Source organism: Peromyscus eremicus, chromosome 11, assembly GCF_949786415.1.
Source record: "Peromyscus eremicus chromosome 11, PerEre_H2_v1, whole genome shotgun sequence".
In the NCBI taxonomy this organism is placed as follows: Eukaryota; Metazoa; Chordata; class Mammalia; order Rodentia; family Cricetidae; genus Peromyscus; species Peromyscus eremicus.
The window spans coordinates 21918093-21945220 of NC_081427.1; the positions used below are offsets into that span (position 1 = coordinate 21918093).

The window sequence follows — 27128 nt, forward strand, 5'->3', positions numbered from 1 at the left end:
GGCACCACAGAGAGAAGCCACTATAAAACATTCATTAAAGCTAATGTCCACTGAAGATAAGTCAATGGACAATCAGAGAAGTGACTTGCCTCCTCAGCCCATGGGGTGTTTGAAATTGTGAGGGCTGTGTTCTATCTCTAGCCACCATGATGCACCTGCAATTATGCAAATGTTTGCTGTTTCAGTGCTGTGTCTACAGTTTCCCAAACCTAAACCTCTTTCCCCTGTGCTTAAATATTTCCCAATTCTTTATTAAAAATTCATTTGATTTCATTTCTTTTTTTCTTTTTATTAAAAATAGATTATTTTCTCATACAATATATCTTCATTATAGTTTCCCATTCCTCTACTCCTCTCAATTAATCCTCATCTCCCCTCCAATCTGGTTTGACTCCATTTAAGTCTCTCATTAGAAAAGAACAAGCTTCTTAAAGATAACAATGAAATATGACAAAATAAAATATAATAAGATATAGCAAAATGTATCATATCAAAGTTGGACAAGGTAATTCAACAAATGGAAAGGAGTCCCAAGAGCAGGCACAAGAACCATAGACTCACTTGTTCTCATCCTCAGAGTGCCCATAAAAATACTAAGCTGGGGCGTGGAGACACATGAATCTCACTTTCAAGCGGAAATAGAAGTAGACATCACAGGTGGACAGGGGGAATGTTCTGGATGGGGGATGGGCATGGGAACAGATCAGGGAAGGATACAGGGAGAGAGTACTGAAGAAGACAACTGGCATCAGGCCATCTCTGGGACAAGCTAGAAAATAGTGCAACGGAAACCCCCAGCAATCTATGAGGGTGTCCCTAGCTAAGATTCCTAACATTGGAAGATACAGAACCCTCATGGGCCATCTCCTGTAACCAGGCAAGACTTCCACTGAAGGCGTTGGGACCCCAACTCAGATATATACTGTATGACTTACAATTTACCCTGCCAACAAGATATGCTGGGGTGGCACAGAAATTATGGGAGTGGCCAACAAATGACAGGACTAGCTTGAGACCCATTCCATAAGAGGGAGTTGCCCTGACACTGCCTGGTGGGCCAGGACCTGCATGCTGGTTAGCCCAGAGATCTAAGATTGAATTGAACAGGGCTCTGAAAAAAAAAAAAAGATTCTTAACTGATTTCTGCTATACTCATAGACTGGTGCCTAGCCTGTTAGGATTCTCCTAGCAGCTGATGAAAACAGAGACAAAGACCCACAGCCAAACATTAAGGAGAGCTCAGGGAAGGCCATGGAAGAGGGAGAGGAAGGATTTCAGGAACCAGAGAGGTCAAGGACATCAAATGAAAACTCACAAAATCAATTAACCTGGACTCATAGGTGCTTACAGAGACTGAATCTCCAACCAGGCACAGTGCATGTGACTGACCCCAACGTCATATGTAAACTGCATATATGTTGCAGTTGTGTAGGTTGCTTTCCTTATAGGGCTCCTAACAGTGAGAGCAGGGGCTGTCTATGACTCTGTTATCTGCTTTTGGGATCCTTTCCTCCTATTGTGTTGCCTTGCCCAGTCTTTTTTGGTTTTTCGAGACAGGGTTTCTCTGTGTAGCTTTGCGCCTCTACTGGAACTCACTTGGTAGCCCAGGCTGGCCTCGTACTCACAGAGATCCGCCTGGCTCTGCCTCCCGAGTGCTGGGATTAAAGGCGTGCGCCACCACCGCCCGGCTGCCTTGCCCAGTCTTAATAGAAGAGGTTCCTAGTCTTACTGCAACTTAGTATGCTACGGATGGCTGATATGAATGGGAGGAATGCTGTTTCCTGAAGAGAAAGGAGGAGGAGTGTATGGGAGGGAAGTTTTATATAGGGATTGGGAGGAAAGGAGAGAAAGGGGGGAAAACATGATCAGGATAGGAAATACTTAATAAATTCATTAACAATAAAAATATGTTAAATTAAAAGCTGTGATATATATGCAAAGGACCTTCTACAGATCCATGTCATTCCTGTGCTTGCTGCTTCAGCCTCTGTGAGCTAATATGTACCGTGTTCAGTTGATTAAGAGGGCTTTAATATCCTGCTCTACTGAATCTTCTCTGCCTTTTGACACTCTCTGCCTCCTCTTCTGTGGGGTCCCTGATCTCTGAGGAGAGGAGCTTGATAGACCCCTTCCATTTACACTATCTCTTTCCATGATGTCTGACTGTGGGTCTCTGCATCTGTTCCCACTTTCTGCTGGAGGATGCATCTCTGATGATTGAATAAGGCACTGATCTAGGAGAGTAGCAGAATATTATTTTGAGTCATACGGCATGCATTCTCCATTTGTAAAGCAGACGCTAAACTCATGGTCAACTTGTAATAGAATTATACCTCAGGACTGGAAAGTATTTGTTGCAGCGGTGCTAGAGGCCAGTCCACATTTATAGTGGAAAACTTGGTTTAAAGAGCAATAATATGTTAAAAAAATATTTCACATTGCTATGGATTTTAGTTTGTTGATACAAATTTAAAGTTAATTTTGTTATGTATATTTCTACTCTTGTTTAAAGTATTTTGTTTGTGCAATTCATTTAAGATTGTAGTGTATAATTTAGAAATACAGATTAATAATTAGTCATCTACAATAATCAAACTTATAGTCATGTTAGTTAAGTTTTCTAGGTACACATAGATATATTTCAATTATGTAGGTAAACTTCAAACACTTCAAAGACCTACAAAATTGGCATTTAAAATGTTTTAAAACTTAGACTTCCCTGGACAATGAGACACATCTGCTCCTGGCAGCACCGATTTTCTTTAAAGAGGAAGATGAGTATCAAAGACACTCCACATGGTGTTTATCTTATTCTTGTCAAAAATAGCCATTTGATCAAGAAACTGTTCTTGTCTGGACTGGTTGACAAAATGTTGTATCCACTGGACATGCAGGACACATAGGAAGGTGACCACTGAAGTTTGCAAGGCAATATGGTCCTTCAGGTTCCTGCTTTGCAGAGCAGAATAAACAGACAGACATTCTACAGGACACAGAAAGAAGTGACTGAGAGACTCTAGGCCTGTGGGCTGAAGATAGATGCTCCAACGTTACAGAGGAACTTTGGATGACTGTTCAGGCAGGCAGCTGTCTCTGTCATTCTAGATTTTTGGAAGTTGCTTACAATGTTTTTCCTGTTTACTTAGGTAATATTATATCCTTCTAACAGTTTTGATGTAGTGGAAGACTAGATAGTTATCGTTATAATTTCCCTTGGTTATGATAAAAGATAAGTTAGATATGAAACCTTAGACTCACAAATATAGGATATACGATAGAATATTTTCTTTAATTTTGCCAAATACAAACAGACTAGATATTGTTACTGTAATTCTTGCTTGATAACTGTTTTGTTATATATAATTTTATTATGTTAAAGTTAAAACCTTCCTTTTTGATTAGACGGAAATGGGTAAGTACTGTGGGATGTCATTCTGTATGCTATGAATATGTGTTGCTCTGATTGGTTGATAAATAAAATGCTGATTAACCAGTAGTCAGGCTGGAAGTATAGGTGGGCAAGTAGATGAGGAGAATTCTGGCAAGAGGATGGACAGAGTCAGGAGACACCAGCCTGCCATCCAGGAAGCAGCATGTAATGACACATAGGTAAAGTCATGGAACATGTGGCAACATATAGATTAACAGAAATGGGCTGAGTTTAAGTATAAGAGCTAGTTAGTAATGAGCCTGAGCTAATGACTCAGCAGTTATAATGAATATAAGCTTCTGAGTGATTATTTTATAAGCAGCTGTGGGACTGTGGGCCAGACAGAACCAGAGAGAAACTTTTTAAAATTTTAGACCTGTAGTGTTTGGTTTTACTCTAGGTCTCTGGAATATCTAGTCTCTGATTCTTGGTCATACAAGCAGCATCAGGTATGGATTTTTTCTTATGGAATGGGCCTTAAGTCGAATCAGACATTGGGTGGCTATTCTCTCTCACAAGTGCTACACAATCATTGGCCTATCATATTTTGCAGACAGGACAGACTGTAGGTCAAAGTTTTGTGGCTGTCTTGGTGTTTACATTTTTCTTTTGTTTGCCTGCAGAGTACTTTTCCACATCAAGAGATAATATCATTTCTTCAGATTCCAGGAAAAATTTAGAGGAATACTAACTTTTCTGGTTTATTCAGCATGTATCCTGTGTATACTCAATAAGGCAGAGGACCTGTTTATAATTTTTTCAAGTATTTAGACCAAAAGCTTTTATGCTTAAATGTAAAAATGAAACCCCAAGAAGTTATTAAAATATGGAATCTTTAGCACTAATTAGAGTGTTTGGATATCTTTAATACAGTAAGCAGCCAATATATTTTAAATTATTCTTCTTAAGAACAACTAATATGATTCATGATTACCACAAAAAGTATAACATTTCCATGATGTCCATATTGCATGCTGTTTTCCAACTCAAAGGTTTCCTTAACTTTGAAATAAAAAGTTCTGCTGTTAATGATTTCAATATTCAGAATTGTTGCAAATTTATGAAACAAGCACATTAAATAACCAAGAAAACACAGAAAAAGAATAGTGAGCACTTAATCTACCATTTAATTCATTAGACAAAATGAAGATAAGGGAAACTGAAAATCAAGAACATAATCACACCATGACACCTCCATTGTGAAAGCCTCTTTATCTAACCTTCTATTTTCATTACTTAAATTGAGTTTCTTTCATTTACTATTTCTTCTTTTTATGATGATAAAAATTTTACTATATATTTTAATGTCAGTAGAATGGCAAATATAAGATATACATAATGGCCTGAATAATGCTTCAAAGAAAGATTATTGAGAATGTATACTAGTATTTATAGGGCATATGCTGGTATTATTGTTTGTTGATTACTCTTTAGTGTACTAATAAAAATTTAATGTTTTACCAAGCTTTAAATTAAATATTATGTCAAAATGCGCCTGTAAAAGAAAACAAAAATGGGCATCTGAAAGTAATTTTGTGTTAAATTAAAAATAATTTATTAAGAATAATACTTTATATTTGTAGTGATGTATTTTACAAATTCTAACATATAGAATACTGTCATATGAACACTAGATAACCATTGGTCTCTAGAAACAAACAATTATTTTTAAATTCAATTATAATAAAACTATAACAATTATGAAGTCTAGAGAAATTTCAAAGTTTAATCTGACCAACCAAAAGAAAATGTATGTATTGAATAACTTTAGTGGGTTTTTTTTTTTGCTATTAAATACATAACTTAACAAAACTATGCATTCTTACATTCTTACCTATTTTGAATTTTGGGGGGACACAATACATTTTATATTATGCATTTGAACTCATATGTTTAATTTGTATGTGACAAGAAAATTTGCATACATATTAATATCATTCCCTTGAAGAACAACCTAGGAATGTGTGTTGTCATTTGTTCATATATAATAGACATTGATATATATTAGTATAATACTCTTCTGGGTTATTTTTAAAAACTCCCTTTGACATATGTAAAAATAAATTATTCTACATTTATACTGCTGTGAGATTTAATTTTTTGTTTTACTTTTACCATATACATAATTTGTAACTACAATATATTTTCTCAGGGCTGGAGTGATGGATCAGAGGTTAAGAGTAAAGGCTGCTATTCCAGAGGTCATAAGTTCAATTCCCAGCAACCACAATGTGCTCACAATATTTTTCACATATTTTAGTTTTCATGGTAATGTGATAGTAATTATTAAAACTCAATTATGTAAATATAAAAAAGACATTTGAATTGTATTCAGAAACAAGTTTATGTTTTTGGCAGTGATATTGGTGGATGTATCAAGGTGTGTTGGTTGGCTGCAACCATGAACTGATAGATTCATATTTCTGGCAAGTTTCATGGTAGATTTTGTTATGGTTTATGTGCCAAATGCCTCCTCCACCCAGGCTCCTGTGTTTGAACATTTTGATTCCATCTGGTAGTGAAGATTGTGGAACCATTAACAGGTAAGAGTGCCACTGGAGAGGGCATATCACTAGGTCTGTGGACCCTCTACTAAATGAATGTGATGTAAGGTGACCAGCCAACTTCTTGATCCTCCACAATACCTTCCACGATGCTGCCATGCCTTTCTCACCTTTGGGGACTGTGTTCATCTCCAATGGTAAGCCAAAGGAATGATTCCTTGCTTAAGTTTTTTTTTTTCTTTCCCAAACTTGAAAAAAGAAAGATATTTCAGTCCCTTAAGAACCCCCAGGGTATTACTAGTGTCTCTGCCCCAAGGGTTGTTACAATGTAGTTACCCTCCAACTTCTGTCTAGGAGGAGAAGAATTAGAATTTTTAATACTTTTCATGAGTTGGAATGGATTCTTTGGTAATCATCTCATTCTTCATTTATGATATTTTTATATTATTTGGATTTTGTATGCCATACATAATACAGTGCAATAATAATTATACTAAATCAATATTATTTAAGAGTACTATCTACTTAGGTATGTTAAACACTTGTTTCTTTATTACTATTATTCTGGCCATCTGCATGGCCCTTGGTGGTTACAAGTCCCATGGATGTCAAAACACACCCCACCTGTGGTTGGACCAGAGATCCAGACATGGTCATTGGCAGCAGCTTGGGGCCAGGATGTCACCATGGCCCCCACTGGCAGTAAAGGTCACTCAGATTGTCACGGACCCAGCAGCTGTATGGCCCTTGTCTCCAGGTGGCAGCACAGATCATGGGCAGCTGCTTGGCCTTCGAATGGTGACATAGACCCTGGCTGCAGTAAGGCCATGAACCCAGACATAGCACTCAGCTACAGTTCAGTCTGGAGATCACCACAGCTTCAGGAATCAGTCCAGACTATGGGCCTCTGTACAGCCCTCAGTGGCAACAACAGTCACTGACATCAACAAAGAACTGGGATGCATCAGGGCTATTGACTCAGACATGGTCAATAGTTGGCAGTAGTTCAGACCTGAAATGAACTATGCGCCAGGATGGCAGCACTCTGGTGGGCCACAAGAATATATATTAGAGATTCAACTGTGTATTAAAGTTATACTTTGACTGGTCAATGGTCTGTCAAAAGGCAAGCCATTTATTATAAATATTTGGTACTATCCAGCTTTTAATATTTCAGCTGTCTTCTGCTATGAAATTCTTGCATGCCCAAATATTCCCAGACCATTAGGCAAACAGTTCAGCTCCTCAGACCTTCTGAACATCTAGGTAACTAACTCCCCCACTGAGCCTAGGAGAGAACCTGGCTGGAGTTGCATAGCTTTGTTTCTTGCCCAAAGAAGCTCAGACCATCCCCTTGCCTTGAGGCCTAGTGGATCTGGAGAGCAATTGACTGAGAACTAAAGAGGTTTTTACATATCAAGGTGGAAGGTAGAGTGGAGCAACATTACTGAGGAGACCAGAGAACCACATGGTCAGGGAAAGAGGAACAGGCATTTTCTGTAGAAGAGACAGAACTGCATGACCAAGGAGAAGGGAAGAACACAGAGGTTTTGTAGATGGTAAGGCAGATCAGAGCCAGGAGTAGAGAGCAAGTAGAGATGGAGGGCAAAGAAACAGAGGACAAAGATGAGGATAGAAGCATAAGAGCTTAGTGGTTAACAGGACTACACATGGCAGTAAAAGACAGGACAAAAAAATAACTGAGTGTCAGAATAGAACTGAAGCTATGTAGACAGAATTTCATCCCAGAGAAATATAGTAGATGGACAAAGAGCTTGGTGTATCTAGATTTATTCCTTCCCTGAATGCCTGATGGAGCTGCAGCTGTAAAGATAGATTTTTGTCTTAGAGAAATAAAGTCAACAGACATAATAGTATAGTGCACATAGTTTTTTTTTTTTTTCCCTCAGATATCTCATGCTGGACATAGCCTCTGACCCTGACCCCGGTAATCCATACAGCAGAGGCCTCTTAGATCAGCGGGGCCCCTTTACAGGCATGTCCCTTGGACATTGACTTGGTCACAGGTGGTGGTCAAGGCCACTGCTGTCTTCAGGGCCCTCAATGGTAACAGGAGCCAAGGACATCAACACAGACCACCAAATCTGCATCAGGGCTATGGATCCAGCCATGGTAACATTCTAGGCTGAGGCATCACCAAGGCCTCCAGTGGCAAGCAGGCCATTTGCATCAACTGGTTCCTCACTGCCATTGTCTGTTCAGACCCACCTCTCCAGCTAGAAATTAAGAACACCAGAAACTTGCAGGAATCTATGAGGGTGACCCTAGCTAAGATTCCTAGCCATAGGGGATACAGAGCCTGAAATGGCCATCTCCTGTAACCAAGCAAGACTTCCATGGAGGGACTGGGAGACCGACCCAGCCACAAACAACTTCAACCTCCAATTTGTCCTGCCTACAAGATGTGTTCAGGTAAAGATGGCACAGAAACTGGGGGAGTAACCAACTAAGGACTGGCACAGCTGGAGACCCATACACTGAGAGGGAGTTCCCATCTGAAGAACAGGACACAGAGACTGGATACCCTAGAGACATAAGATAGAACCAGACAGGAATGAAAAAAAAAGTCAATAAAATTATTCCTAATGATATTCTGCTCTACTCAAAGATTGGTGCCTATCCCACCTGTCATCAGAGAGGCTTCACCCAACAACTATTATAGGCAGAGCTTTGGGAATCGAGTTGAAGTAGGGGGGGCGGGTGTTGTATTTAGTAAGAATTGTAGGACACAGTGATGTCAAGGATATCACAAGACCACCAACAGAGTCAAGTAACAAGTGCTCACAGGGACTCACAGAGCCTGTACCTACAACCAGGGAGCCTGAAGGGGACTGACCTAGGCCCTCTGTGTATATGTTACAACTGTGTAACTTGGTCTTCTTGTGAGACTCCTAACAGTGAGAGCAGGGGATGTCTGACTCTGTTGCCTACTTTTGGGACCCATTCATCCTACTGGATTGTTTCAACTACCCTTAATGGAAGAGGAGGAGCCTTGTCTCCCTGCAGCTTGGTAGCCCATGGCTCTCTGATATCCATGGGATGCCTGCCTGTATCTGAAGAGAAACAGTAGAGGAAGTGTGATGGTGCAGGGGTGCAGAGGAGAGGCAGGGTAGGAACTGGGAAGAGGGGACAGAAGGGAAACTTTAATTGGGATATAAAAATAAAAAAATAACAAACAACAAAAGCTATATGTATTTATTTATTTTATGACCCAACTGCTGTTTCCTCTCTTTGCTCTCTCCTCAATCTCTCCCCTCATCTCCCTTCTTCCTCCTACCATCCACTCCTCCTTTACTTGTATTCACAGGAGGGTAGGCTTCCCATGGATACCAACCAAATAGGCATATCTTGTTGAAGACTAGACTAGGTAATCTTTTATGAGGATAAGGGTCCCAAAAGCCAGAAAAGAGTCAGACAACCACTGTTCCCACTGTTCGGAGTCCCACAAGAACACCAAGCTTCACAACTCTAATACTTGTAGAAAGAGCCTAGGTCAGTCCCATGAATGCTCCCTTGTTTTTGGTTCAGTCTCTGTGAGCCTCAATGAGGCCAAGTATTGAATTAATATGACCATGTTGAAGATCTCTTAAAAAAATTGATCTTTAAATGCATCTTGCATTTTTCTGTAAGAATTCAGGATTCGCCGGGCGGTGGTGGCGCACGCCTTTAATCCCAGCACTCGGGAGGCAGAGCCAGGCGGATCTCTGTGAGTTCAAGGCCAGCCTGGGCTACCAAGTGAGTTCCAGGAAAAGGCGCAAAGCTACATAGAGAAACCCTGTCTCGAAAAAAAAAAAAAATTCAGGATTCATGAGATAACATTTATGCTTTTTATCAAATTTATCAAAATTCAATTCAGTTATAATATTTCTTTTATTGTCAGTTATGATTTATTACATGAATAAGAAATAAAGATTGAAAACTGGCCCTGAAACATTAATAAATATTAATGTTTAACTCAGGCCTCTCAGTCAGTAAAAAAGTGAACTATGTATTCTGGGTGAAAAAAATAAATTCATACATTAATTCTAACTATTGTTATATAACATTTAATTGTATAATACCTGAAACTTAAAGATGTACTGGTAAGTCTATTAATAATTAAAATCAAAACAATATATAAATGTCAAAGATTTATCATTGGAAAAATATGTTATCTTCCCCCAAAAAAACATGAAAATATAAAATTTCTGAGAAATGAAAACTAGCAGTTTTCTTGACTAGAATAAAATAATAAAGTCTTACGAATATTAATATAAGGAGTTTTAGCTACATAAAAACTAATCAGATTTTAAAATTTAGAAATCTGGGCAGGAATCTTAAATTTCTGAAGCTTGTTTCTTTATTTAAAAAACTATGAAAATAAGGTTTTTGTGAACACAAGTTATTTATTAAAATAATTATAATACATAAATAGTACTAGAATACAAAATTATTTTGTATACTTTTATTGAAAAAATTTCAGCCAGTATATTTTGATGAAAATTTCCTCTACCCTAACTCCTCCTGCTACCCAATCCCATGTACTTTCTTTCTCTCTTTAGAAAACATTCAAATAGACAAACAAACAAGAATCTAAAAATGTATCACATGAAACACACACACACACACACACACACACACACATACACACACATGAATTCATAAAAGCACAAAATTGAAAACTATATTATACACAAGCAAAAGACTAGTATGGCAAAAAAAAATTGGCCCAAAAAAGCATGATGAGACCATTACTGTTGCAAAATACTATAATTTATTTTCAATTAGCAAATTTATACAGTAATCAGTTCAAATTCATAGTAAGTAAGAATATTTCAAATGCACACAAAACACTCTCTAGATATCCCTAGAGATATCCATAGGGCATAAAATGAATCATAATACATTTCCAAGCTTGGAATAAGAGAAAGTATGTACTAAGATGAAAATATAATCAGGACAATAAATCAATAACAGTATTATAACCACCTGAAACAATTGACTAGCAATGAGGAAGGTTCATTTTAGTGCTGATGGTTTTAGCTCATGATTAAGATGTCAGGCAGTTTTGGGTCTTGGATAGCAGAGCATCAGGAAAAACAATGTAGAAGATAAGAGCCTTAACAGCTGAGCAAGGCTTCAGAACAAGGAAATGGTGGGAAGGTCTCACAGTCCCCTCAGAGACATTGCAACAGCAGTCTAAGAGATCAGGTATCAAACGGTTTTAACAATTAACATACGGAGTTAATAGCATTTTAGTATTTCATTTATACCTGGAATTTGTTACTGACTAGATTATGTCATTGAATTAAATTGCATGGTAAAAATTCATTCAGCTATTTCTTATTTGTTCTATTTCAAACGCATTTTAGAGAAAATATGGTAATATTTTATATTAACATAAATTCATGTTATCCAATGTGATGTTTTGTTGGTGAACATGTAGTATGATATTTTATTCAAATGACTTGCAAATGGACGATTAATTGAACTTTAATAAGATAGCAAAGCATTCGCTATCCCTCTTCCTATTTTGCCATATATTAGATTTAAAACTAATATTACCCAGTGTTGTTTTGTACATTGCAATTTCACTCTGTGCTGAGCTAGAAAATTCAATCACTTAGGAAATTAACAAACAGATTGATTTGCAATTTATTTCAGTATAAACTATTTCCATGTCTGCAGCAGGAAACTGTCTGAAAGAAACATTTCATAATTTAAATGTACTTTCTTCCTAAGCTTTTATTTGAAATGCCCTGAGTTAGGTAGGAAAAAAAAATGAATATTTTATTCTTTCATTGTCTCAACGTGTTTCTTATCATAAATCTTTACCTTTATTGACAAATATAAAATGTATACGTGTTATTTAAGGAGTGTACCATGTTTATTTTAAAAAATGACTTCTTGATTATATTCTGATGTTTACTGTATACTAAAAGCAGTATGCTATTCACAGCTTTGTGAAAGATAGTTTTTGACCACTGTTTCAGAGTTTCCAGTTACTGGATTGTGGTAATGCAGAACACTATGCCCAGGAGTTTGTGGCTGATCAACAGAGTGCATGCTATTAGCCAAGGTTCTCACACTGAATTACTTCCTTCAACTCAGGCCTACATTCCACTTTTCTCCAACTCCAAATGACTGTCTTATAATCTGAATTGATCAAGTGCTTAATCCATTTACTAAACCAGAGACTTCAAGATCAAACCATATTCATAAACTTCATTACTTGTCAACCAAGTTCCTGATATATGAATCAATAAAGAACATTTCATATATTCAATGTAGCATAAAGATAGTATGATTTATTTTAGTAACAACTCTTTATGAAACCAACTACTGAATTTGGTTTAATGATTTTTCTCTCTATTAAAATATACAACTGCATGTTATATGACAATTATTTTTAAATTAATATATAATATGGGAATAAACAAGCTAACACAAATGAAATATTATTTTATGGAGCAAATTTACATCTCAGTAAGGAAGGAAAATTGATAGAATGAAAAGCAATATAACCCTTATTTTTAAGAAAAAATATTCAACTATCTTACAAAGTAGGCAATGGTGTGTGAAACTATAGCAAACATAGACGGAAGAATACTATGAGTTGAATTTGTCTGGGACTCCATATTCAACACTGTATGGCACTATTGTTCACTATATATACTCAGTCAGGGTTTTTTTTTCCTTTTAAACTTTTTTTTAAAAAAATATTATTCTCCCATACAATACATCCCAACTGCAGATTCCTCTACCTCCACTCCTAGGCCTCCCAGAGTTATCAATCAAAAAGATGAGGCACAAACCCTCATTATCATGATTTAGTGAGACCCCTGCAGGCTCCATGATTGCCCTTTCTGACTCTGTGAGCCCCTATCAGCCCTGTTTAGTTGATTATGTAGGCCATATTCTTCTGGTGTCCTAGGCTACCCTGATTCCTACAATTCAACATCTCTTCTTTGGCTGGGCTCCCAGAGCTCCAAGGGGAGGTATCTGGGAGTGAGGGTGTCTCTGACTCTTTTGCCCACTCTTGGGACCCTTTTCCTCCTAGTGGACTGCATCACTCACTCAAGGCATTTTAAAACTCTCTGTAGGAATACCAGTGGCTGAAGATACACAGCTCTCTTTATCCTGTTATTTAGACCCACATCTCATCTACTTTGAACTCTTACAATAGTCCAAGTGGTACAAATTTTGCATTTGTTCATTAAAATTTCCCTTTCTGAACATAAGAAACAGGGAAACCATTGAAGGTGTATGCATGTCAGCAAGGAGGATTCTCACTGCTCCTTTCTTCACAGAACAATTTATTTTTTTCTTCAAATCCTTCATGTTTTTTTCCCCTTTGCCTTGCTTGCCCTAGAGCTTTTAGGTTGTGTCTCCACTGACACAATGTTATTCCATTTCCTCAGCTTCTTTTCAAGTCTCCTTCAGTTTCATCCTTGACAAGAGAATGAAGACTCAGGGCTTCTTTCACCACCGCCCGTTTCCCCGTTAGCCTGCTAGCCTTGTCAGGGTTATGGGAGAAAACAGTTCCCTGTAGCTTCTGGGTTTTGCTTTCAGTGTGCCTGCCTCTACATGATCTCTGTAATGTCGGTTGGTGTTTAATCATTAGACTTTCAAGCACAGTGTTTCTCTAAGGAATACGTGTTCAAGGTGTTAATTATAGATAAAAGAGTGGTGCCATGCAGAGTAAAATGTCATTTTTGTTCATTTCAAAGGGTATCATTGTCATTTCTAAGAACAACCTACAATTTGCTCTGATTACCTGGAAATGGAAAAACTGGTTATTTTTATTTTATTTTTTATTTTTGTTATTCTTTGATTAAATGTTTCAAGTTACTTTGGCTATGAATTTCAGTAGTAAATTTGAGTCACATATTCTTAACTGTTTATGCACATGCTACTGAAATATGGGCAACTAAATAAGAACAAAGGACGTTTCTGAGCATAAAGTCAATGATCTTCTGAAAATTCCATTGCACACTGATACTATAAAATTGTTTTAGAAGTTATGGTACTCTCTTTAAAATTGATCTTGATACAGAGGAGACAGAAACAACAACAACAACATGTTTTGGGAACAGGGCTTACAGCAAGGTTCACAGGAAATCTCAGTGCTGACAACTCTAGCTGAGTCATGAGCAGACCTGATTTCCACAGAGAGACTTTCATTTCATCCCAGAGAGCAATTGGACAGCATGAGGAGACCTCTTAGCTGTCTGCAGTGAGAGATTCATTTTTAGATGCTAAAAGGACCCCTGGAAAATAAAAAAAAAAGATTTGATAACATATATCCACCATTTATAAATGAGGGATCTCTGTTCATAAAGCATGTTTATATACACATAATTATCAAATATTCAAGCTTGTACCACATTTCAAGGATTTGACTCCCTGAAAACCCATAGGCCATTCCAGCTAAGGAAGCAGGAGGGCAAATTACAGATATTCATCTGTCCCTCAACTCCTCCAAAACCTATCCCTCAGTCTTATCTGTAACAACAAACTCCTGCAGCCTCACCCCCATATCCAATGCAACACACAGATCCTAGTCTCTTAACATCCTTCTCCCTATTCATTGTTTTATCCCTAGCCCAGCTCAAGAAGGCACTCCCTGGGAGCACACAGGCCACTTCATCCAGGGAAGCAGGTAGACTAACTGGAGATTTTCACATATTCCTCTTCTTCTCCAAATCCTATCACCAAGCCTCCTACCTACCTTTGTAGCAGACCACCTGCAGCAGCTTCCCTTCCTGAGAGCTCCCATTTACTGTCAGTCACACAGATCTTCCCCTGCAATCTTGCATCCCCACACTTATTTACCCCAGGGATTCTTGAGGAATGAGGAATAAGAGAAATTAAGAGGGGAGAGAAAATATAGGATAGACTCAAGTGAGCCTGGATCCTTATCTACCACCAGCCCAGAACTTTATTCCAAAGGTCTATTTATAACAATGCCAATGGGTAGAGCAAAAGACCTTCCCCTTGCTAGTTACAGTCACCTGGTACCCAGGCCCATGGTCCACTCAACCTCTTTTGCAGTCCTGCTGGGTACAGCCACTAGGAAACCTAGTGGGCTCCAACACCCCACACTCACTGCTTTATCTAATCCAACACCAGCAGGGATTCACTGGGAATGTGTAAGCCACACAGACTAACCACATATCTTCACCCCTCTGTGCATTTTTGCAGTCACATCTACTGCTCTGTAGCATACCACCTGCTGCTGCCCCTCCTCCGTCTCTGTGTCTCTGTCACCTTTACCATGGGACAAAGCAGACACTGGTGGAAGACACTGATTCCCTCCCTCCTGTTGTCCACATCAGCACCATCCAGACTCCTAGCCCATCCCCATTCCTGTGTCAGTTCCCAATACCTATGACCACATTTTAGTTAGAGCTCCCATTGGTCACACATATAAAGATCCCAGAAGGATTTTCATCAAGCAACACATAGCCCCCACACTCTCCAAATAACCAGAATAGGATACAGTAACCAATGAAAAAATAAAAAATAAACACCTACCCAAGAACGGCAAGACCACATATCATCACCATGAATTACAGTCTTCCCAAACCCAGGTGACTAGATATGAGTGTACAAAAAAAAATCAGTAGCAGCTTGGGTAATATGTCTCGAATAGAGTCCAGTAATCCTACCCCAGCAGGCCCTACATTGCTGAAGCACAAGAAAAAGGTCTAAAATTAGCTGTTATTAAAATGATAGACATCCTTAAAGAAGAAGTTAATAAATTCCTTAAAGAAATCTATGAAACACAAACAGTGGAAAGAAATTAATAAAAGAGTTCAAGATTTGAAAGTGGAAATAAAATCAATTAAGAAAGCAGAGAGTAATATAATTATGGAAATGAAAATTTTAGGAACTCTAACAGGAACTTCAGAGACAAGTCTCAATAAGAGAATACAAGAGATGGAAGAGAAAAATCTAAGGTATTCAAGACATGATGGAAAAAATGGATACCCTGGTCAAACAAAATGTTAACTCAAAAGTCTTGGTACAAAACAACTAGGAAATATTCCATAGAATATCCAGCAAATCTGTGACACTATAAAATGACCAATTTAAAAAAAACACATAGGAATAGAGGAAGGAGAAGAAATTCAAGTCAAAGGCACAAAAAAACATTTTCAACAGAAACATAGAATAAAAATTTTCTAACCTAAAGTAGGAGATACCTATCAAGGTAGAAGATGTGTGCAGAATACAAAGTAGACTAGATCAGAAACAACATTCCCCTCAGCACATAATAATCAAGGCAATAAACATACAGAACAAAGAAAGTATATTAAATGCTGCAAGTGAGAATGGCCTAGTAATAAATAAAGGCAGACCTATTAGAGTAGCACATGCCTTCACAATGAAGACTCTAAGAGCCAGAAGGGCCTAGGGGAAAATATATGTTATATAACTCCAAAAGAGCAGACAGAGATCAGAGATGCTGGCCCAGACTATTACACTCAGGTTGTTGCTGAAACAAATAGTTGCTCTCCACAAACTAACAGTGGGGTCCCATTGCCAAGACCAACACCCATGTTGATGGAGACTCTCACTGAGAGTCCAACACTCACTGAGCATGGAGAAGTGAGGCTAGTGCCTACGTGGAGCCATCACCAATTCCTTCTAGTGTCTTTGGTTCTGGGATGTACTCTGCAAGCAACTAAAAGAGAAACGTGGACACCAACCCAACCACAAAATCTTTGATCTACAATCTGGCTGCCTGCAAAATATGTTAGGGAAATGGTGACCCAGAACTTGGAGGAGAAGTTAAACAATATCTGATTTGACCTAATCCCACTACAAGAGAAGGAATCCACACCCAACATTACCTGGGTAATTAAGAACCAGAGATCAACAAGAGACCTAGGACAAAAACAAACACTGCTGGTATAAAATAGAATTCAATAAAATGATTCATAATGATGTTCTGATATACATAGTATTCAGTGCCTTATCTAGTTGTGGTCAGAGAGGCTTTCCCTAGCAGTGGATAGGAACAGATGCAGAGACCCACAGCAAGACATTATGTTGAGAGAGTCAAAACTGAAGGTTTTCATTGAATCCCTTCCCTCAGAGCTCAAGGAATACTGTGAAAGAGGAGGCATAAAGATTGTAACAGTCAGAGATAATGGAGGACACCAGGAGAACAAGGCATTGTGAATCAACTGACCATATGATCATATGAACTCACAGAATCTGAAGGAGTATGAACAGAGACTACACAGGTGAGCACCAGGTCCTCTTCATGTATATATAGCTTTCAGCTTAGTATTTTCATGGGACTCCTGAGTGTGATTAAGTGGTTCTCTTGTCTTTGTGCCTGCTCTTGAGGCTCTTCTCCTTCTCTTGGGTTGCCTTGTCTAGCATCAATATGGTGGTTTTTGTTTTATCTTATATATTATTTTTCATGTATGGTAATTGTCTCTCAGAAGCCTATTGTTTTCTAATGGGAGAAAGAAATGGAGTGTATATGGAGGGGAGAGGAGGTGGGAAAACCTGGGAGGAGTAGACAGAGAGGAAATTATAATCAGGACATATTGTATGAGAAAAGAATCTTTTTTAAATACAATGAGAAAAATGAAGCATAAACATTCTTAAGGATTAAATAAAATGCTTCTCTGGAAAATATTAAAAATAAAGTTGATATACAAAATACTAAAATTTATGGGACACAATGAAAGTAGTTCTAAGAGGTAAATTCATAGTACAAAATGCCTACTTAAAAAAAGAGAGGAGTAGGGTAAAAAATGGTGAAGAGATATATTAGTAATTTAATGGCACACCAGAAAGCTCTAGAACCAAAAGAGGAAATCACACCCCAAAAGAGTAGAGGGCAAAAAATACAAATAAAAACATCTTACTCACAGCTGAAATTAACAAAATAGAAACAATGAAATAAAAAACAAAATAACTACAAAGAATCAATGGAACAATGAGTTTGTTCTTTGAGAAAATCAACGAAACCTAATAGAAGTGAACTCAAAGGAGAAGATGAGTATTCAAATTAATAAAATTAGAAATAATTAGGGAGACTTAACAAAAGGCACCTAGAAAATCAAGTTATGTTAACACAAGATAAACAATTTAAAGAGATCTATAAGACCTAATACCTAGTGAAATAGGAGCAGTCATTAATAAAACTTTTAAAAAGAAAAGAAAGAAAGAAAAAAAAGAGCCCAGGACCGGGTGGCTTTAGTACAGAATTCTACCAATTTTTCAGAGAGGAACTAATGCCAATGATCCTCAAATCATTCTACAAAACAGAAACAGATGGATATTTTTACCCACTTTATTTTATGAGGTCACAGTTACCCTAATACTCAAACCACACAAAGACTCAACAAAGAGAATTACAGAACAATTTCCCTTATGAGTATATATGCACAGATTCTTTATATAATGTTTGCATACCAAATCCAAGAATGCATTAAAAAACATACACCATGATCAAATAGGCTTCACACCACAGTTACATGGATGGTGTAACATACATACATCAATAAATGCAATCTAATATATGAACAAATTGAAAGACAAAAACCACATCATCATCTCATTAGATGTGGACAAGGCCTATGCCAGTTCCAACACCCCTTCACGATAAAAGTTCTGGAGAGGTTATGGACACAAAGAACATACCACAATATAGTAAAGGCGGTTTACTGCAAGCCCATAGCCAACATCAACATAAATGGAGAGAAATTCAAATCAGTTACACTAAAATCAGGAGCAGGAAAAAGTTGTCCACTCTCTCTATATCTATGCTATATAGTACTTGAAACCTTTGCTAGAGCAATAAGATAACTGAAGGAGATCAAGGTAATACTATTTTGAAAAGAGAAGTCATGGTCCTTTCATTTGCAGATGATATAGTGGATATAAATGACCCTAAAACTTCTTCCAAGAAATGACTACAGCTTATAGATACTTTCACCAAAGTATCTAGATATAAAGTCAACTCACAAATAAAATCAGTAGCTTTCATATATACAAATAACAATGACTTGAGAAAGAAAGTAGGGGAAAAGCACATTTCACATTAGCCTCTAGTAATATAAAATTTGGAAAACAAACCAAGGAACTGAAAGTCTTACAGGATAAAAAGTTCAAGTATTTGAAAAAAGAAATTGAGGAAGATATCAGAAGTTGGAAAGAGCTCCTATGCTGATGGATCTGTAGGATTAATTAGTAAAAATGGCCATACTACCAAAAGCATTAGTCAGAATGAATACTCTCCTCATCAAAATTTCAGAACGATTCTTTCCAGACCTTTAATGGACTAGTTTCAGCTTCAAATGGAAACAACAACAAAAAAATCCAGAGTAGTTTATACAATCCTAAATAATAAAATAACTGAGATATCAACATCCCAGGTTTCTCTTTTATTTATTTATACAACCACAGAGTTGTAATAATAAAAATAGCATTGTATTGGTGATACATATGTGATGAATGAAATCCAATTGAAAAGCCATATATAAATCCTCACAGCTATGAACATGTGATTTGATAGAAAAGGCAGAAATGAAACTGAAAAAAAAACCTCCTCAACAAGTGGTGCTAGATAAACTGAATGAATACATGCAGCAGAAAAATCCAATGGCTTCATAGTCATAATCCTCTACACAACCAACATCAAATAACCAAAAATCTCAACATAAAACTGGATACATTAAACCTTATAGAAGAGAAAGAGGAACAGCCTTAGACACATTTTCACAGGAAAAGACTTTCCTAACAGAACACTGTTAGTACATACACTAAGTGTGACCTCATGAAACTAGGAAATTTCTGCTAAGGAAATTACACTTTGGATAAAGTATCAGGCAACAGAATTTTAAAAAAATGCCAACTTCTTATCTGATAGAGGCAAAAATTCAAAATATAAAATATATAAAGAACTTGATATAAAGAAAAGAAATAACTAAATTTAAAAATGGGGTACTTATATAAACAGAATGCTTAATAGAAGAAATTAAATGACTGAGAAGCACTTAAAGAGATGCTGAATATCTTTAGCCATCAGGGACAGGCAAATCAAAACTACTGTGAGATTTCACCTTAAACTTGTAAGAAAGGATATGATCTACAACACAAGTGACAGCTCATTCTAGCTAAAATGTGGAGCAAGATGAGCAATCATCCATTGGTGGTGGGAGTTCAAAACTATACAGCTTCTATTCTAATCATTACTACAGTTCTTCAGAAAGTATTGATCTCCTCCAATATTCAAGATCCAACTGTACTACTTTGGGGCACAAAGCAAAAGGATACGTTATCGTAAAACAAAGACACTTGATCTACCTTGTTCATTGCTCCTTTATTCGTAATAGTCAGACACTGGAAACAATTGTGATATCCATCAATAGAGGAATGGATGTTTAAAATTTTATAAAATGGGATATTACTCAACTGTTAAAAAATAAAATCATGAAGTCAGGTGGTGGTGGCACACACCTTTAATCCCAGCACTTGTGAAGCAGAGGCAGGTGGATGGATCTCTGTGAGTTAGAGGCCAGCCTGGGCTACAGAATGAGTTCCAGGTAAGGCACAAAGCTACACAGAAACCTTGTCTCAAAAAACCCAAAATAATAATAATAATAATAATAATAATAATAATAATAACAACAACAACAATAATAAAATCATGAAATTTGTAGGTAAAATGATGGGATTAGAAAAAAATCATCCCGAGTGAAGTATCCCAGAATGACAATGGTAGAAATTAGCATATATGTCGATATTAGCTGTAAAGTCAATAATAACCAAGCTACAATCCACAGAACCACAAAGGTTAGGTACTGAGTGAAGGACTAGGGGAGACAGGTAAGTCTCATTAGGAAAGGGAAATAGAACAGATAGTTATGGATGGATGGGGGGCCGTGGCTGGAACGGGATAATCAAGAGGGAAGCTAAAGGGAAGAGAGTGATGAAGCAGGGAAAGTGGAAGAGACAGCTAAAATCAAGGGCCATTTGAGTAGTAGTAATTAAGCATAATACAGTAAAAGCTTCATAAAATATGTATGTCTATGAAGGTTACCTATCTGAAATGCCCACTTAAATGATGGGTCCAAAGAAGCCTAAATGGCCATCCCCAAATGGAGATTCCAGTTCTGGAATTAGGGTTTGGGGTACATCTAATTGAGTTATTGGCCAAAGGGGCTTCTATGAGAATCCCCAAACCACTCAGGCTGTTACAAAAATGTAGTTTGTGACAGGCGGCGGTGGCGCATGTCTTTAATCCCAGCACTCGGGAGGCAGAGCCAGGCAGATCTCTGTGAGTTCAAGGCCAGCCTGGTCTACAGAGCGAGATCCAGGAGAGGCATCAAACCCACACAAAGAAACCTTGTCTCAAAAAACGAAAAAAAAAAAATCATTATAGGTTGCTTCAACAAACTTATGGCAGGGATCATTGCTGATGACAACACATACACAACTGATTGAACATGGAGAAGTTGAACTATTGTTTACATAGAGCTTTTATCCCTGCATTCTAGTGTCTTTGGTACAGGAAGGTACTCTACATACTACCAAAGGATATAACCATGATATAGCATGTATATTATGGCTTCCATTTTAGTGTTATTATGGGATTCCTGACTGTACAAATAATTAGTGTCTATTTCTTGTGTCTTCTTGGGCATTTTCCTTTTGTTTGTTTTGTCCAATTCCAATGTGTTAATTTTTGTCTTCTATTATTATGTTTTACTTTATTGTATTATAAAAAATGAAAAGAATTTCTTTTCACTGATCCTATTGCATTTAAAGCATTCATGCACCTCCCATTCATGTACTGTATGGTTATGGTATTTGGATAATTATAATACTTCTATTATTATTACATGTGGGATTGCTGTGGTAATCTTACTGGAATAATCACTCTGACACCAATGACAGTGGAAGACAGGTGATGTCACCAATGGACCCAAGCCAGGCTAGTTTTGGAAAGACTTTCACCCAGCATGCAGTTTGTATTCTCATTTTAAACTCTAAAACCACAAGGTGGGGCAGGCAAGCAAGAAAGTTTTTATCAACACATACAGGACAGGCAGCAGTTTGTCAAGGGCAATGGTCTAGTGTTTCAGCAATTTCTCCATGTCATTCTGTTTCAGGTAGCAAGTGAAATCATGTCTGGCAATTACACAGTAAAAGAAGTGCTCCAAGTAAGTGAATAAGTATATCAATATATCAGTATTTAACAATTCCTCCCTACTTATTCTACTTCATTATGATTATATGATTACATTTATATTCCAAAATTAGAAACTATGGCAAAACTATACATTTAGAATGAATGTGATTATCTCCTTGCATTTTGAATTAAATGTTTATTATTTACCTTACCATATGTATTAGTGTGTTTTGTTCTGCTGTAACAAGGTATTTGAGAATGGATAATATTTTACATAAAGGAAAAAAGTTATTTAGCTCCCTTCTGTGGAAATGTAAGGCCAGTATTAAGTAGCTATAAATTCTTGGTTCCTGGTGAGTATCTCATGCTAATATAATTTATGTTTAGGAGCAAAGACAAGTAGGGATATAAAGAATATAGAGAAAAAAAGCAATAGAAGACACTGCAGAATATTTGTTTATACCGTAAAGATGTGTCTCTGCCTAAGTTGTCTTCTGAGTGATGTAATAAAAAGCTGAGTGGTCAATAGCTAGACAGGAGGTATAGGCAGGACTTTCAGGAAGAGAAAGAACTCTAGGAAGAAGGGTCGAATGGCCAGCCAGTCACAGAGAGAAAACAGGTAGTGCAAGATGGGAGAGAGGTAATTTCATGTGGCACAAAGTAGATTAATATAAATAGGTTAATTTAAGTTGAAAAAGCTAGTTGAAACAAGCCTAAGCTAAAGGCCAAGCTTTCATAATTAATAATAAGTTTCCATGTCGTTATCTGTGAGCTGGAAGGTAGAATAGAGAGGAAAAAATAAAGGAGGAAGGAAAGAAGAAATAGAAGAAGGAAGGAATCTCTGGGAGTGAATCTAATTTACCACAAAGTAATCAATCATATCTGTGAGAAGTATTAATCCTTCTTAACAATCTTTCACTTCCAGAAGTCTTAACACCTTTAAACACTTTGGCAATTGAATGTCAGCAAGAGATGGACAGAGATAAACCATATGCAAACCATAATAATCCATTACTAGCACTGTTAAATTGACTCTTTCCTTCTGATTCCTCAAAATTTGTCTAAATTTTACACTAAAAGAGCTTTGATAGGTTAAGTCATGACATTATTTATACAATAAGATAAATGCATATATTTTATACATGTATACATATATATGCGTGTTGTGTATACATACAAAATTGATTATGGATGAAGAAACTTATTGAAAAACAAATGAAAAAAATGTCTTTGATAAAAAAAATGTTTCTCAGAGGCTCATGTATTTAGACACTCGGTCTGCACTCAGTCTACAGTTGGTGGCTCTGTTTGAGAGGTTATAGAATATTTAGGAGGTGTGTCCTTGCTGGAGGGAGCACATCAAGTGGGAAGTAGGGTGGCTTTAAAGATTTCTAGCATCACCTGGCTCCTGTTCTCTCTTTCTAGTTCCTATATTATTTTGAAATTTTGATCATCCAGATATTTCTGCTCTTCCAATGTGCCATGGCCCCTGACCCTGTTGTACTCTATGGATCTCGATGTGAAAGCTAAAATAAATTCTCTTTCCATAGTTGCTTTTGGTCAGTGTTTCTTCACAATAAATGTGTTTAGAAGGCCAATCTTTATGGACATATTTCTGTATAAGATGATCAAAATCAGGAGGGGTCTTAACATCCCTTCACAACCACACAATGCTTCCCTAACCTATTCCTTAATAGATGTCATTAATGGTTCACCATTGGTTTGTATTTTGCACCTATTTAAGTGATTATAACTGAACATTTGAATCTTTTTGGGCTGACATCTTCACAATTAAACTCTAATGGATGGACTGGAAGTGACTGGGGTTTATGTGCTTCTTTGAAAATGTTCCATTCCTGTGTAACGCTCTGTGGTGTCCACTTTGCCAGTCACTGAATGCAAAGACCCAAAGGCCATAGAGAATATCAAGCATAAGAATTAAAAAAAAAAAAAAAAGGTAACGTAGGCGACCTGAGCCAGGCACAAATCGGAACATCAGCAAGTTGTGTGAGTGACTTCCATCTTCCCATAATTCATCATTATTCTAGACTTAGAAATTTAAGCATCTTGAAAATATCTTCTGTACTTGACATCTCTCCTTCTAATGTCCCTTGAGAGTGCTCAACTGTTCTTAACATCCTCAATAAAGTGCACTTCCATTCAGCATCCTTCACATATGAAATCTAGCAGCTAATTCTGTCTTTGGCTTGCTCTTCCTAGGAAAGAGAATGGCAAGGCCGTATTTCCCCCCATCCTTGAAAAAACTCCCTTTACTGGGAAACTGAGCCACTGTTTTTGCTTGCATTTTCTTCTTCTGTCTAATTTGCTGAGTCCTATTCTTTCCCTGGCCTTTAAATATTGCGGTCATCCTTGTGTACTTCTGAAAAACATTTACTCTCTTGTGGCTCTCATCTTTAAAGTTTTTCAGTATCACCTGATAACTTTCTTTAGTATATTTCCTAACTGATTCTCTCTCATTCCCTCTTATCATGGTTTATTTTTTTTCTGTCTTTTAGTTGTGTCCACAATACTCTTCATATCACATCTCAGATGAAACCTATTAAAACGCATATTTCTGCCAGTTGTGCTGTTATACATATCTTTAATGACAACACTCCAGAGTTAGCGGTAGGTGGATTTCTGAGTTCACACCCCCTCTGTTCTATAAAACAAGTCTGAGGCCAGCCAGGGTTCCAAAGTAAGGCCTGATCTCAAGAACAAAAATGTCATTTTTTCTAGTATTTTATCCCGTATGTTACCAGATGTAAAATTTCTCCCATCTTATGATAGCAGCAGCATGATTCATTTTGTTCAGAAAATTAAAAAAAAATCTCTACCTTGCTTATTCTTTTTCAGACCCCATAAGTACCCTACAGAAATAAATTCATTGTTTTCACAAAACAACAAACATCTCTTTCAACCTATGAAATTTTCTTGCAATAAAATAAAATTGAATTCAATCTTGACAATAAATCTGCTATTAAGTTGCAGACGCTATGATGTGGAAAAAGTACAAGAAAAACAATGCGATAAGGAAGGTAGAAGATGAAATAAAATGTGGAGCAGACACACTGAATTCTGTTGTGACATTGATTTTATTTATTTATTTATTTATTTTTGGTTTTTTGAGACAGGGTTTCTCTGTGTAGTTTTATGCCTTTCCTGGAACTCACTCTGTAGCCCAGGCTGGCCTCGAACTCACAGAGATCCGCCTGCTTCTGCCTCCCCAGTGCTGTGATTAAAGACGTGTGCCACCACCACCCAGCGTGACATGGATTTTATAATGATACAGTGGTGTGGTTTAATAAGGGTGGAGAATGCCAACTCATTCTCCACCACTGGTTTACCTTGTACAGCATTTTGTTCTTCTGCAATGAAGGTAGACCTGCCACACTTTTATTTTCAATGATTCAGGCATGTGCAAAGATGGCTTTGGTGGCATCAGTGTCCCTAGTGCTGTGTTCTCTTCCATCATTGACCCCTACCCTTGACTTCAGGGCATCATGGCAGGCACAGGAGAGAAGCACTCCTATATGGATGATGAGGCCCAGAGCCAGAGGTACATCCTGAACCTGAAGTACCCTATTGAAATGGCATTGTCACCAGCTGGGATGATATGGAGTAGATCTGGCACCATACTTTCTACATGGACTGCATGTGGCCTCTGGAAAACACTGGTGCTTCTGACCAAGGCCTTTGTAAACTCTGATGATAACAGAGAAGAGATGCCTCAGATAAGGTTTGAAGCATTCAACACTCCCAGCTATTTACGTGGCTGTGGCCATTCTCACAGTGCTGTCCTTGTATTAATCTGGGCATACTCCCAGTGTTGTTATGGACTCTGGTTATGGGGTCATATGTACAGTGCCCATCTACAAGGAGGGCTATGACCTTCCCCAGGCCACTTTTACCTAGCCAGGACCTGACAGACTACTTCATGAAGATCCTGACTGAGTCTGGCATCAGCTTCACCATCACAGCTGAGAGGGCAACTGTGTGTGACATAAAGGAGAAGCTGTGCTATGTTGCCCTAAACTTTGAGCAAGAAATGATTACTGCTACATTGTTCTCCTTGAACATGAGATATAAGCTGCCTGTTGGACAGGGGATCACCAGCAACAACAAATGATTCTGGTGTCCAGGGGCACTCTTCCAGCCCTCCTTTCTGGGCATGGAGTCTGTTGGCATGCATGAGACCACTTTTAACCCATCATTAATGGGATGTGGACATCTGCAAGGAACTGGATGCCAACACGGCGTTGTCTGGTGGTACCACCAGATATCCGGGCATTACGGACAGGATTCAGAAGATCAATTGCCCTATTACCCAGCACAACAAAGGTTAAGACCGTTGGTCCTCCTTCTGAGCAAAAGTACTAAATCTGGATTGGTGGGCCTTTCCACGCCTCACTGACCACCTTCTAGCAGATTTTGATCAACAAACAGTGATATGATGATCAGGCCCCTCTACTATCTACCACAAACATTTTGGAAGGAACAAGCTTGCAAACCAAACAGCTGCATGAGCTGATTCTGAAGTATCAATTTGCCCTGGCAAATGTACATACCTCATGCTAGACTCTTGAAATGGAAATAAGCCTTTAAAAAAGAAATTTATCCTTTAAGTTTGTATCCTATATCAGCAATGGATAGCAGAACTTTTTTTTTTTTTTTTTTTTTACCATGTATAACTGTTTCCTTTGTATGTGTTTAATACCTGTGTATATCTTGGTTTTTTTCTTAGTCCATTTGTCTGGGTCACTTGTTGGCTGGGGAGAGCATGCTATGCAAGAGAAATCTCCCACCTCTTGGATCTGCATGAACAACCAAGCAGTAATCTGTGCAAGGCATGAACCAATAGCTGACTCTTCTGGGATATCTAGAGGCTGACAAGAGTTGTAGAACCTGCTACCACTTGTCTTCCCAGCCTAAGAGGGTGGGAAAGGGAAGTCTTATAATTCTGTTTGTGTTCTAGTGTTTCTCGCCTGCCCTCCCCACTCCCATCCTCCATGGGTTGGTACTTGTCTTGAGT

The 27128-nt window shown here is 37.7% G+C and overlaps 1 pseudogene; it reads left to right on the forward strand.

Moving 5' to 3' along the window:
* The first annotated feature begins 6620 nt into the window (after positions 1 to 6620).
* Positions 6621 to 26521, forward strand: LOC131922002 (actin-like; annotated as a pseudogene).
* Positions 26522 to 27128: the final 607 nt, after the last annotated feature.